The sequence below is a fragment of the Pseudorasbora parva genome, chromosome 2 (assembly GCF_024679245.1).
Source record: "Pseudorasbora parva isolate DD20220531a chromosome 2, ASM2467924v1, whole genome shotgun sequence".
Taxonomy (NCBI): domain Eukaryota; kingdom Metazoa; phylum Chordata; class Actinopteri; order Cypriniformes; family Gobionidae; genus Pseudorasbora; species Pseudorasbora parva.
In genome coordinates, this window is record NC_090173.1 from 7,607,449 (window position 1) to 7,619,519 (window position 12,071).

A 12,071-nucleotide genomic window follows, 5' to 3' on the forward strand; every position below is an offset into this window, starting at 1 on the left:
GAGGTGTTAGTGAGGCCAGCAGGGGGCGCTCACCCTGTGGTGTGTGTGGGTCCTAACGCCCCAGTATAGTGATGGGGACACTATACTGACAAAGAGCACCGTCTTTCGGATGAGACGTTAAACCGAGGTCCTGACTCTCTGTGGTCATTAAAAATCCCAGGATGTCCTTCGATAAAGAGTAGGGGTGTAACCCCGGCATCCTGGCCAAATTTGCCCACTGGCCCCTGTCCATCATGGCCTCCTAATCATCCCCCTATCCCGATTGGCTTCATCACTCGGTCTCCTCTCCACCAATCAGCTGGTGTGTGGTGAGCGTTCTGGCGCAATATGGCTGCCGTCGCATCATCCAGGTGGTGCTGCACATTGGTGGTGGTTGAGGAGATTCCCCCCTTCTATGTAAAGCGATTTGAGTGCCTAGAAAAGCGCTATATAAATCAAACGCATTATTATTATTATTATTATTATTATTATTATTATTATTATTATTATTAGAGATTGGTCTCAGATGGATAAACTTCAAAAAAATCCTCAAAATATAAATCGAACAAATTAACTTCAAATAAAAAAAGCACATTTCACTACAATCTAATAAATAATTTAGGATATTTTACATGATTCATTAAGGTAGATTCACATATTTTAGATCCTCTCTCTCTCTCTCTCTCTCTCTCTCTCTCTCTCTCTCTCTCTCTCTCTCTCTCTCTCTCTCTCTCTCGAACATCTTTGAGATCTAAAATATTACGTCAAGTATCATTTAAAGCAAAGATTTTTACCAATTTACCATCACTGACGTTTGTTAAACTGATGAAACGTACTGTACTTGTCTCTTCATTTTGACTGTCATAATTAGCATTTTTATAGGTTTGACTTATTCATAATTGACTGTCAGTTTTTGCATATTTAAATTTTGTGAGATTTTGGCAACCTTTTTCTAATTTTTATTTTTTCCTTTTATTTCATAACTTTGACTTCTCTCATATTTCATAATTGTCATTTTATGCCAGTTTTGATTTATTTCGTGGTTGGCATTTTGTCCATTTTTAATATTTGATGTCATAATTTTGACTCTTTATTTTATTGTTATAATTTCACCCTTTTCTCATAATCTCAGCTTTCGATGTCATAATTAAGACATGTTTGTCTCGAGTCTGATTTATTTATAATGCCCTTTCCACTAGAGTAGATTTCAATATTCATCATTTCAGAGTTGTCAGCTTTAAATGTTCTCATAATTGTGACTTATTTCATAATTAGCATTTTTATATTTTATCTCATTTCCAACTTTTTTATGTCAGCTTTCTATATCATAAGACATTTAGTCAGTTTCAGCTGTTCCTTCATATTTGGGTTTCATAATTGTCATGCATATTTGTCGACCCCTTTTCCTCATAACTTTGACTTCAAAATTGGCATTTTGTCCACTTTGACTTTTTGTCTCATAAGAAATTGTCAATTTTGTCTCCTCTCATATTTCATAATTGTCATTTTATGCCAATTTTGATTTATTTCATGGTTGGCATTTTATTTTTTTTTCCATTTTAATATTTGATGTTCTAGTGTCTTTTCCCCCCATAATTTCCCCCTTTTCTCATTATCTTAACGTTTGATATCATAAGACATGTTTGTCTCAAGTCTGATTTATAATGCCCTTTCCAACTTTTAAAAATTTCATATTTGTCAGTTTTGACTTCTCATAAATGTGACTCATTTCATAATTTGCATTTATTTTTTAGGTCCATTTTTATATATATATATATATATTTCTCATTTCAACTTTTTCGTGTTTCACCCTTTCGCATAATCTCAACTTTTGATATCATAATTAAGACGTGTGTCTCAAGTCTGATTTATTGATAATGCCCTTTCTAAATTTTCATAATTTCATAGTTGTCAGTTTTGACTTCTCATAATTGTGACTCATTTCATAATTTGCATTTTATTTTTTTGGTGCATTTTTTTTAAATATATATATATATATGATCTAATTTCAACTTGTTCATGTTTCCCCCTTTTCTCATAATCTCATCTTTCTATATCATAGCCTATTTCATATAATCATTTGGCCTATATTTAAAGGCTAGCATTTTGTCCAATTTAATATTTTATCTCATAATTTTCAACTTTTTCCTGGTCACAATTTCCTCCTTCTCTCGTCTCACATTGATGTATCATAATTAAGACATAATTAATCATATTTTGACTCTTTCACTGTCATTTTAAACACAATTTCAGCCATTTTAAGGACCCTGCAAACAGACGAATCAAATTCAGACAGGTCAAAGTGAACAGATGCTTTTCAAAGCCACCGTTAATATATAAAAGTGTGTTTAGGTTATAAAGATCTGCAGATAACAACATGATGGTGTGGTTACTGGTTAAAAATAAAGCCGCGTTTCCTGTCGCTCCTCTCCGCCTGTCGGTCTCCAGAGACGCGCTCAGTGATTCATTCTCTCCGACCTGTGAATGCAGAAGTGAAACGGGTCTCCTTCACCCCTCGCCCCCGGTTGTTCTCCTCAGTCGGAGGCTATAGCAGGGATGGAGAGGAGCCCGTGTGCGACTGGTTTTCGTTGGGACTTTCTGCTCCAACGCTGCATCTCCCACAAATCGCCCGGATTGCCGTCAGGTGAGCGGATCTGCTGTGTAGGAGCGGGATTATAGTTTTCTTCTCGTCTCGATGTTGAGCTGTTTTTGTTTGCGCAGAGGTTCCTCCGCCGATGCCGAGACCCGTGTGGGGCACCAGCGGCCCGGTCGAGACCTCCATCGGCCCCAGCGTGTGGGTCTGCGTCGGGCTGGTCGCCGGCGGCTCGGTTCTGGTGCTGCTGCTGTGGTTCCTCATCTACAAACGCCACGGGACCTCACAGAGCACAGGTGAGACCGACGGACTTTCCAAAGTTCACAACAAGATCAAGAACAAATGAGTTTTCGCGTGCATATGATACGCACTTTATGGCGTTTTCAAACTTTATGATGCCAAAGACCCACAAATACGATGAATCTTTTAAGAGGGACCCCTTCCTAATATCTATCTATCTATCTATCTATCTATCTATCTATCTATCTATCTATCTATCTATCTATCTATCTATCTATCTATCTATCTATCTATCTATCTATCTATCTATCTATCTATCTATCTATCTATCTATCTATCTATCTATCTATCTATCTATCTATCTATCTATCTATCTATCTTCAAGTAGCTTCAAGTTAACAAATTGTTTACAACCTTAAACTGGCTATGCTTAATGTTGTATAAACCAGAAGAAGAACATTTTCAGTTAAAAATTATAAGCAACTTTCACAATAAATGTATGTAATCAGCTGACATACTGCGTTAAGAATACTGCCTAATACAAATCCCAGATAAAGGGGACTATAGTGAGAAACCCCACTGAAAAGGTACAGAGCAAACTACTCTAAACTAAATATACAATATCTGGGGAACCTTCTGGAGGAGCCCAGTTTGAAAACCCCTGGTGTATTAAACGCACGAGCAAACTCAAAACTCATTGTGGCGTATACTGTACATTCCTCAAGATTGCACTCATATTATTGATACACATTCACATGTGATCGTGTTGGATGATTGATAAAAACACCGACAGCCAATCAGAATCCACCCGACTTCAGAGAAGCAATAGCCGGATTGATCTAAACAAACCAGTTCAAAAGTTTACATTCCCGTACCTCGACTGTATGTATGCTTTATGATTGTTAAACTGCCCCTCTGTTCTTCATAAAAATCCTGACTGTATGACATTTGTATATCTATAAGGTGCAAACATTAACTGATGCTCATGAAGCTCCAGTTAAGGACGATATTAAGAATCAAGTGCATGCAAACTTTTGAACTGGGAACTAATTTTGTCTCACAGGGTGAACATCTGTTATGTGAAATATCTATTTCAGGGTAGTACAAAAAAAAAACATGCACCATATGATATTGTTTTCTAAATTATTAACACTTTGCACATTCTCAACTAAACATAAAGGCTATTTTTAAAACGACAAACAGCAAAATGCTTATAAAATGTTTCAGAGCTGAAAATAACTGAGCTAAAATCGCACTACTGTGCTTTAGAGCAATTTTTATGATCACTTTTATTTATTTTTACAGTTGTAAACATTTAGCAGATTCTGCAAGGGTGAAATTATGACCTCAACTTTATAAAATTATAAACTGTATATCTCCACTGATCAGGCACAACATTAGATTATGAGGTGAAGTGAATAACACTGATGATCTCTTCATCACGGCTCCTGTTAGTGGGTGGGATATATTAGGCAGCAAGTGAACATTTTGTCCTCAGAGTTGATGTGTTAGAAGCAGGAGAAATGGGCAAGCGTAAGGATTAGAGTGAGTTTGACAAGGGCCAGATTGTGACGGCTAGACGACTGGGTCAGAGCATCTCCAAAACTGCAGCTCTTGTGGGCTGTTCCCGGTCTGCAGTGGTCAGTATCTATCAAAAGTGCTCCAAGAGGACCAGTGGAGAACCGGCCACAGGGTCATGGGCGGCCAAGGCTCAGTGATGCACGTGGGGAGCGAAGGCTGGCCCGTGGGGTCCGATCAAACAGTCGAGCTACTGGAGATGAACACATGGCCCCAGTGAGCCTTTGCCTTTCTTATTGAGAACAAGTGCTGTCGTAGCTGCAGTCCAAGGGACTAAGGGGGTACATTGTAGTTTATATAGATTTTAGGTGGCAGGGAGATGAAGCAAATAGGTGCCGACCTTAAACAAAGCATGCAAATGAGGTATCCAGGTAAAGAGACCTGCCCCAGACTCTAGAGTATCGCCAGTCCTAATCCAATCGACATAACGATTCACAAATAGGACAGGGCCAAGACTCATTAAAGGCAAACGGGGAGATTCTCCGTAATCTGGCTCGTTTGACTTACAATAAAGAGAACAGGAACTGACAGGAAACTCATCAGCTGATTTGCAAAGTTTCCAGCCTGTCACCATCTTTACCATAAACGCTGAATACAATGTACTTTCCTTAGTTTTAAACAGATTAGTTTTTTGTAATCCCAACCTTCAACTTCCTTCAACCTTTTATTCTTTTCTCCATTTCACTGCGATAGTTTCGAATTTACTTACTTTGCTGGCCTAAATTGGAAATGAATGGAAGACAATTTTCATCTAGTGGAAGCGTTTGGTACTGCGCCCAAACTAAATCTGACTGAAAGCTCATTTTGGGAGAAACTTGTTTAGATTTATGGCTTTGTTTGTTTAGTTTTTTAACACTTTTAGAATAAAACGGGTTTTGGGAAAATATATATTTCATATAAAAATGTAATTTTATATATATATATAATGATGAATCATTGACGAGCTCAAATATGGTTCTCGGGTTAAAAGAAGTTCAAATGAAGCAAAAAAAAAAGTAGAAAAACAATGGAAAATCAGCACGATGCAATACAAAAATGTGTTCTGTGCGAATGGCCCAAGAGGTTCAGTAAAAGAGTTTTTATCCAATGAAACCTCACACACACACACACACACACACACACACACACACACACTTTAGTGAGTTTCTGTTCCTCTTCTGGGGGTCGGGGGGTGGGGGGTGGTGAGAGGTCTTCAGGGACTGTCCCATGTCTCTTGTCTCCATTACACACACACGCACACAGCGCGCGCGCATGCATCCGTTCCCTCGGGATGCAGAACGCAGCTCTTAAACCAGCGGAAGAACACAACGATAACTCAGAGCGAGAGGTCAGGGAGTTCACTGTTTGTTGATGATTCAGTGAAGCAGGCAAATATTAGTGACTCACAACTGTATAAATGACTTTCATCTTCGACCTCTCATCAGTCCCAGTTCCTATCAGTTCAGTTGTTTATTTTTTTTGCTATGTCTCTCATCGTGTTAAGGCCAATCTTGCGTTTCTGAATTCCCACGAAACACGTTTCAACACGCTCGTCTTGCGCATGAGTTGAATTTTTAGAGTGTTTTTAAACGTGAAAATGTGTGTTGCGTGAACGCCCTCAGAACTTGTTCTCGCTGTTCAAACGGCCCCTTAAAGACGCCTGGATGATCTCAGAGCACACTGACGTCAGTGAGATCAGGTGTGAAGTCTGTTTTGTTTCCTGAATCATTTTGGCACCATGATTCATAAGAACAACAGTTTTTACCCTGTCACACTCAGCCTGTCTGAGTGTTATGCAAACCTTTATCCCACGAGAAACAACACTGAAAGATGACACCTGTCAACTTTGGTACTGTTTACTCAATCACCAGTAACTATTAGTAGTGCTGATAGATGAAAATTGGGGTCTAAGTAGACCCCACTGACATGCATTATATGAGCAACAGTTGGAGTTAAAAATCCTAACTTGTGTGCTATTGAAGAAACAAACACACCTACATCTTGGATGCCCTGGGGGTCAGCAGAAAAACATCAAATTTTCATTTTTGGGTGGACTATCCCTTTAACAACCAGCAGAACAACCTTAACGACTGCACAACGACACACCAAAAAACACTCGGAACACCTTAACGACTGCACGACGGCACACCAAAAAACACTCGGAACACCTTAACGACTGCACGGCGACACACCAAAAAACACTCGGAACACCTTAACGACTGCAAGACGACACGGCAAAAAACACTCGGAACACCTTAACGACTGCAAGACGACACGGCAAAAAACACTCAGAACACCTTAACGACTGCACGACGACACGCGGAACACCTTAACGACTGCACGACGACACCAAAAAACGCTCGGAACACCTTAACAACTGCACGGCGACACACCAAAAAACACTCGGAACACCTTAACGACTGCACGAAGACACGCCAAAAAACACTCAGAACACCTTAACGACTGCACGACGACACGCGGAACACCTTAACGACTGCACGACGACACACCAAAAAACACTCGGAACACCTTAACGACTGCAAGGCGACACTCGGAACACCTTAACGACTGCACAACGACACACCAAAAAACACTCGGAACACCTTAACGACTGCAAGGCGACGCACCAAAAAACACTCGGAACACCTTAACGACTGCACGAAGACACGCCAAAAAACACTCAGAACACCTTAACGACTGCACGACGACACGCGGAACACCTTAACGACTGCACGACGACACACCAAAAAACACTCGGAACACCTTAACGACTGCAAGGCGACACTCGGAACACCTTAACGACTGCACAACGACACACCAAAAAACACTCGGAACACCTTAACGACTGCACAACGACACGCGGAACACCTTAACAACTGCACGACGACACGCCAAAAAACACTCGGAACACCTTAACGACTGCATGGCGACGCACCAAAAAACACTCTGAACACCTTAACGACTGCACGACGACACACTAAAAAACACTCGGAACACCTTAACGACTGCATGGCGACGCACCAAAAAACACTCTGAACACCTTAACGACTGCACGACGACACGCCAAAAAACACTCAAAACACCTTAACGACTGCACGACGGCATGCCAAAAAACAGTCGGAACACCTTAACGACTGCACGACGACACGCGGAACACCTTAACGACTGCACGACGACACACCAAAAAACACTCGGAACACCTTAACGACTGCAAGGCGACACTCGGAACACCTTAACGACTGCACAACGACACACCAAAAAACACTCGGAACACCTTAACGACTGCAAGGCGACACTCGGAACACCTTAACGACTGCACAACGACACGCGGAACACCTTAACAACTGCACGACGACACGCCAAAAAACACTCGGAACACCTTAACGACTGCATGGCGACGCACCAAAAAACACTCTGAACACCTTAACGACTGCACGACGACACACTAAAAAACACTCGGAACACCTTAACGACTGCATGGCGACGCACCAAAAAACACTCTGAACACCTTAACGACTGCACGACGACACGCCAAAAAACACTCAAAACACCTTAACGACTGCACGACGGCATGCCAAAAAACAGTCGGAACACCTTAACGACTGCAAGGCGACGCTCGGAACACCTTAACGACTGCACAACGACACGCGGAACACCTTAACAACTGCACGACGACACGCCAAAAAACACTCTGAACACCTTAACGACTGCATAGCGACGCACCAAAAAACACTCTGAACACCTTAACGACTGCACAACGACACACTAAAAAACACTCGGAACACCTTAACGACTGCACGACGACATGCCAAAAAACACTCGAAACACCTTAACGACTGCATGGCGACGCACCGAAAAAGACTCTGAACACCTTAGCGACTGCATGACGACACCAAAAAACACTCGGAACACCTTAACGACTGCAAGACGACATGCCAAAAACACTCGGAGAACCTTAACAACTGCAAGACGACATGCCAAAAAACACTCGGAACACCTTAACGACTGCACGACGACACACCAAAAAACACTGAACACCGTAACGACTGCACGACGACACACCAAAAAACACTCGAAACACCTTAACGACTGCATGGCGATGCACCAAAAAACACTCTGAACACCTTAACGACTGCACGACGACATGCCAAAAAACACTCGGAACACCTTAACGGCTGCACGACGACATGCCAAAAAACACTCGGAACACCTTAACGACTGCACGACGACATGCCAAAAAACACTCGAAACACCTTAACGACTGCATGGCGACGCACCAAAAAACACTCGGAACACCTTAACGACTGCACGACGACACACTAAAAAACACTCGGAACACCTTAACGGCTGCACGACGACATGCCAAAAAACACTCGGAACACCTTAACGACTGCACGACAACATGCCAAAAAACACTCGAAACACCTTAACGACTGCATGGCGACGCACCAAAAAACACTCTGAACACCTTAACGACTGCACGACGACATGCCAAAAAACACGCGGAACACCTTAACGACTGCACGACGACATGCCAAAAAACACTCGGAACACCTTAACGACTGCAAGGCGACGCTCGGAACACCTTAACGACTGCACAACGACACGTGGAACACCTTAACAACTGCACGACGACACGCCAAAAAACACTCGGAACACCTTAACCACTGCATGGCGACGCACCAAAAAACACTCTGAACACCTTAACGACTGCACGACGACACACTAAAAAACACTCGGAACACCTTAACGACTGCACGACGACATGCCAAAAAACACTCGAAACACCTTAACGACTGCATGGCGACGCACCAAAAAAGACTCTGAACACCTTAGCGACTGCACGACGACACCAAAAAACACTCGGAACACCTTAACGACTGCAAGACGACATGCCAAAAACACTCGGAACACCTTAACAACTGCAAGACGATATGCCAAAAACACTCGGAACACCTTAACGACTGCACGACGACACACCAAAAAAAACTCGGAACACCTTAACGCCTGAACGACGACCCGCCAAAAAAACACTCGGAACACCTTAACGACTGTAAGACGACATGCCAAAAAACACTCGGAACACCTTAACGACTGCACGGCGACACACCAAAAAACACTCGGAACACCTTAACGACTGCACGACGACATGCCAAAAAACACTCGAAACACCTTAACGACTGCATGGTGACGCACCAAAAAACACTCTGAACACCGTAACGACTGCACGACGACACACCAAAAAACACTCGAAACACCTTAACGACTGCATGGCGATGCACCAAAAAACACTCTGAACACCTTAACGACTGCATGACGACATGCCAAAAAACACTCGGAACACCTTAACGGCTGCACGACGACATGCCAAAAAACACTCAAGCACCTTAACGACTGCACGACGACATGCCAAAAAACACTCGAAACACCTTAACGACTGCATGGCGACGCACCAAAAAACACTCGGAACACCTTAACGACTGCACGACGAGACACCAAAAAACAGTCGAAACACCTTAACGACTGCATGGCGACGCACCAAAAAACACTCGAAACACCTTAACGACTGCATGGCGACGCACCAAAAAACACTGAACACCTTAACGACTGCACGACGACATGCCAAAAAACACGCGGAACACCTTAACGACTGCACGACGACATGCCAAAAAACACTCGGAACACCTTAACGACTGCACGGCGACACGCCAAAAAACACTCGGAACACCTTAACGACTGCACGACGACATGCCAAAAAACACTCTGAACACCTTAACGACTGCACGGCGACACGCCAAAAAACACTCGGAACACCTTAACGACTGCACGACGACATGCCAAAAAACACTCGGAACACCTTAACGACTGCACGACGACATGCCAAAAAACACTCTGAACACCTTAACGACTGCACGACGACACGCCAAAAAACACTCGGAACTCCTTAACGACTGCACGACGACATGCCAAAAAACACTCGGAACACCTTAATGACTGCACGACGACACACCAAAAAACACTCGGAACACCTTAACGACTGCATGACTACACGCCAAAAAACACTCGGAACACCTTAACGACTGCACGACGACACGCCAAAAAACACTCGGAACACCTTAACGACTGCACGACGACACACCAAAAAACACTCGAAACTATTTAGAACTGTATAGCAACACACTAAAAAGACTCGGAACACTTTAGAACTGCATAGCAACACAATAAAAGCACTCGGAACACTTTAGAACTGCATAGCAACACAATAAAAGCACTCTGAACACCTTAACGACTGCATGACGACATGCCAAAAAACACTCGGAACACCTTAACGACTGCACGACGACATGCCAAAAAACACGCGGAACACCTTAACGACTGCACGACGACATGCCAAAAAACATTTAAAACACCTTAACGACTGCATGGCGACGCACCAAAAAACACTCGGAACACCTTAACGACTGCACGACGACATGCCAAAAAACACTCGGAACACCTTAACGACTGCACGACAACATGCCAAAAAACACTCGAAACACATTAACGACTGCATGGCGACGCACCAAAAAACACTCTGAACACCTTAACGACTGCACGACGACACACCAAAAAACACTCGAAACACCTTAACGACTGCATGGCGACGCACCAAAAAACACTGTGAACACCTTAACGACTGCACGACGACATGCCAAAAAACACGAGGAACACCTTAACGACTGCACGACGACATGCCAAAAAACACTCGGAACACCTTAACGACTGCACGGCGACATGCCAAAAAACACTCGGAACACCTTAACGACTGCACGACGACACACCAAAAAACACTCGGAACACCTTAACGACTGCATGGCGACGCACCAAAAAACACTCTGAACACCTTAACGACTGCACGACGACATGCCAAAAAACACGCGGAACACCTTAACGCCTGCACGACGACATGCCAAAAAACACTCTGAACACCTTAACGACTGCACGGCGACACGCCAAAAAACACTTGGAACACCTTAACGACTGCACGACGACATGCCAAAAAACACTCTGAACACCTTAACGACTGCACGACGACATGCCAAAAAACACTCTGAACACCTTAACGACTGCACGATGACATGCCAAAAAACACGCGGAACACCTTAACGACTGCACGACGACACACCAAAAAACACTCGGAACACCTTAACGACTGCATGACTACACGCCAAAAAACACTCGGAACACCTTAACGACTGCACGACGACACACCAAAAAACACTCGAAACTATTTAGAACTGTATAGCAACACACTAAAAAGACTCGGAACACTTTAGAACTGCATAGCAACACAATAAAAGCACTCGGAACACTTTAGAACTGCATAGCAACACAATAAAAGCACTCGGAACACTTTAGAACTGCATAGCAACACAATAAAAGCACTCGGAACACTTTAGAACTGCATAGCAACACACTGCATAAAAACACTCAGACCTAAAAAAACAACAACACTCTGAACACTGAATGGCAATACCCCAGCAAACACCCACAAGACTCCAGTATTGTAACGGCAAGGATTTTTCTTGGGAAAATTCTTGTGGGCATTAGTGGCCATAGTAGGAATCAGCTGTTTGTTGTAACTAACTCACTGGTCAGTGTGGTTTATCTGTCCAGCAGGCGAAAAGGACACTACACCTCACACCCTGACAATCACAGCACA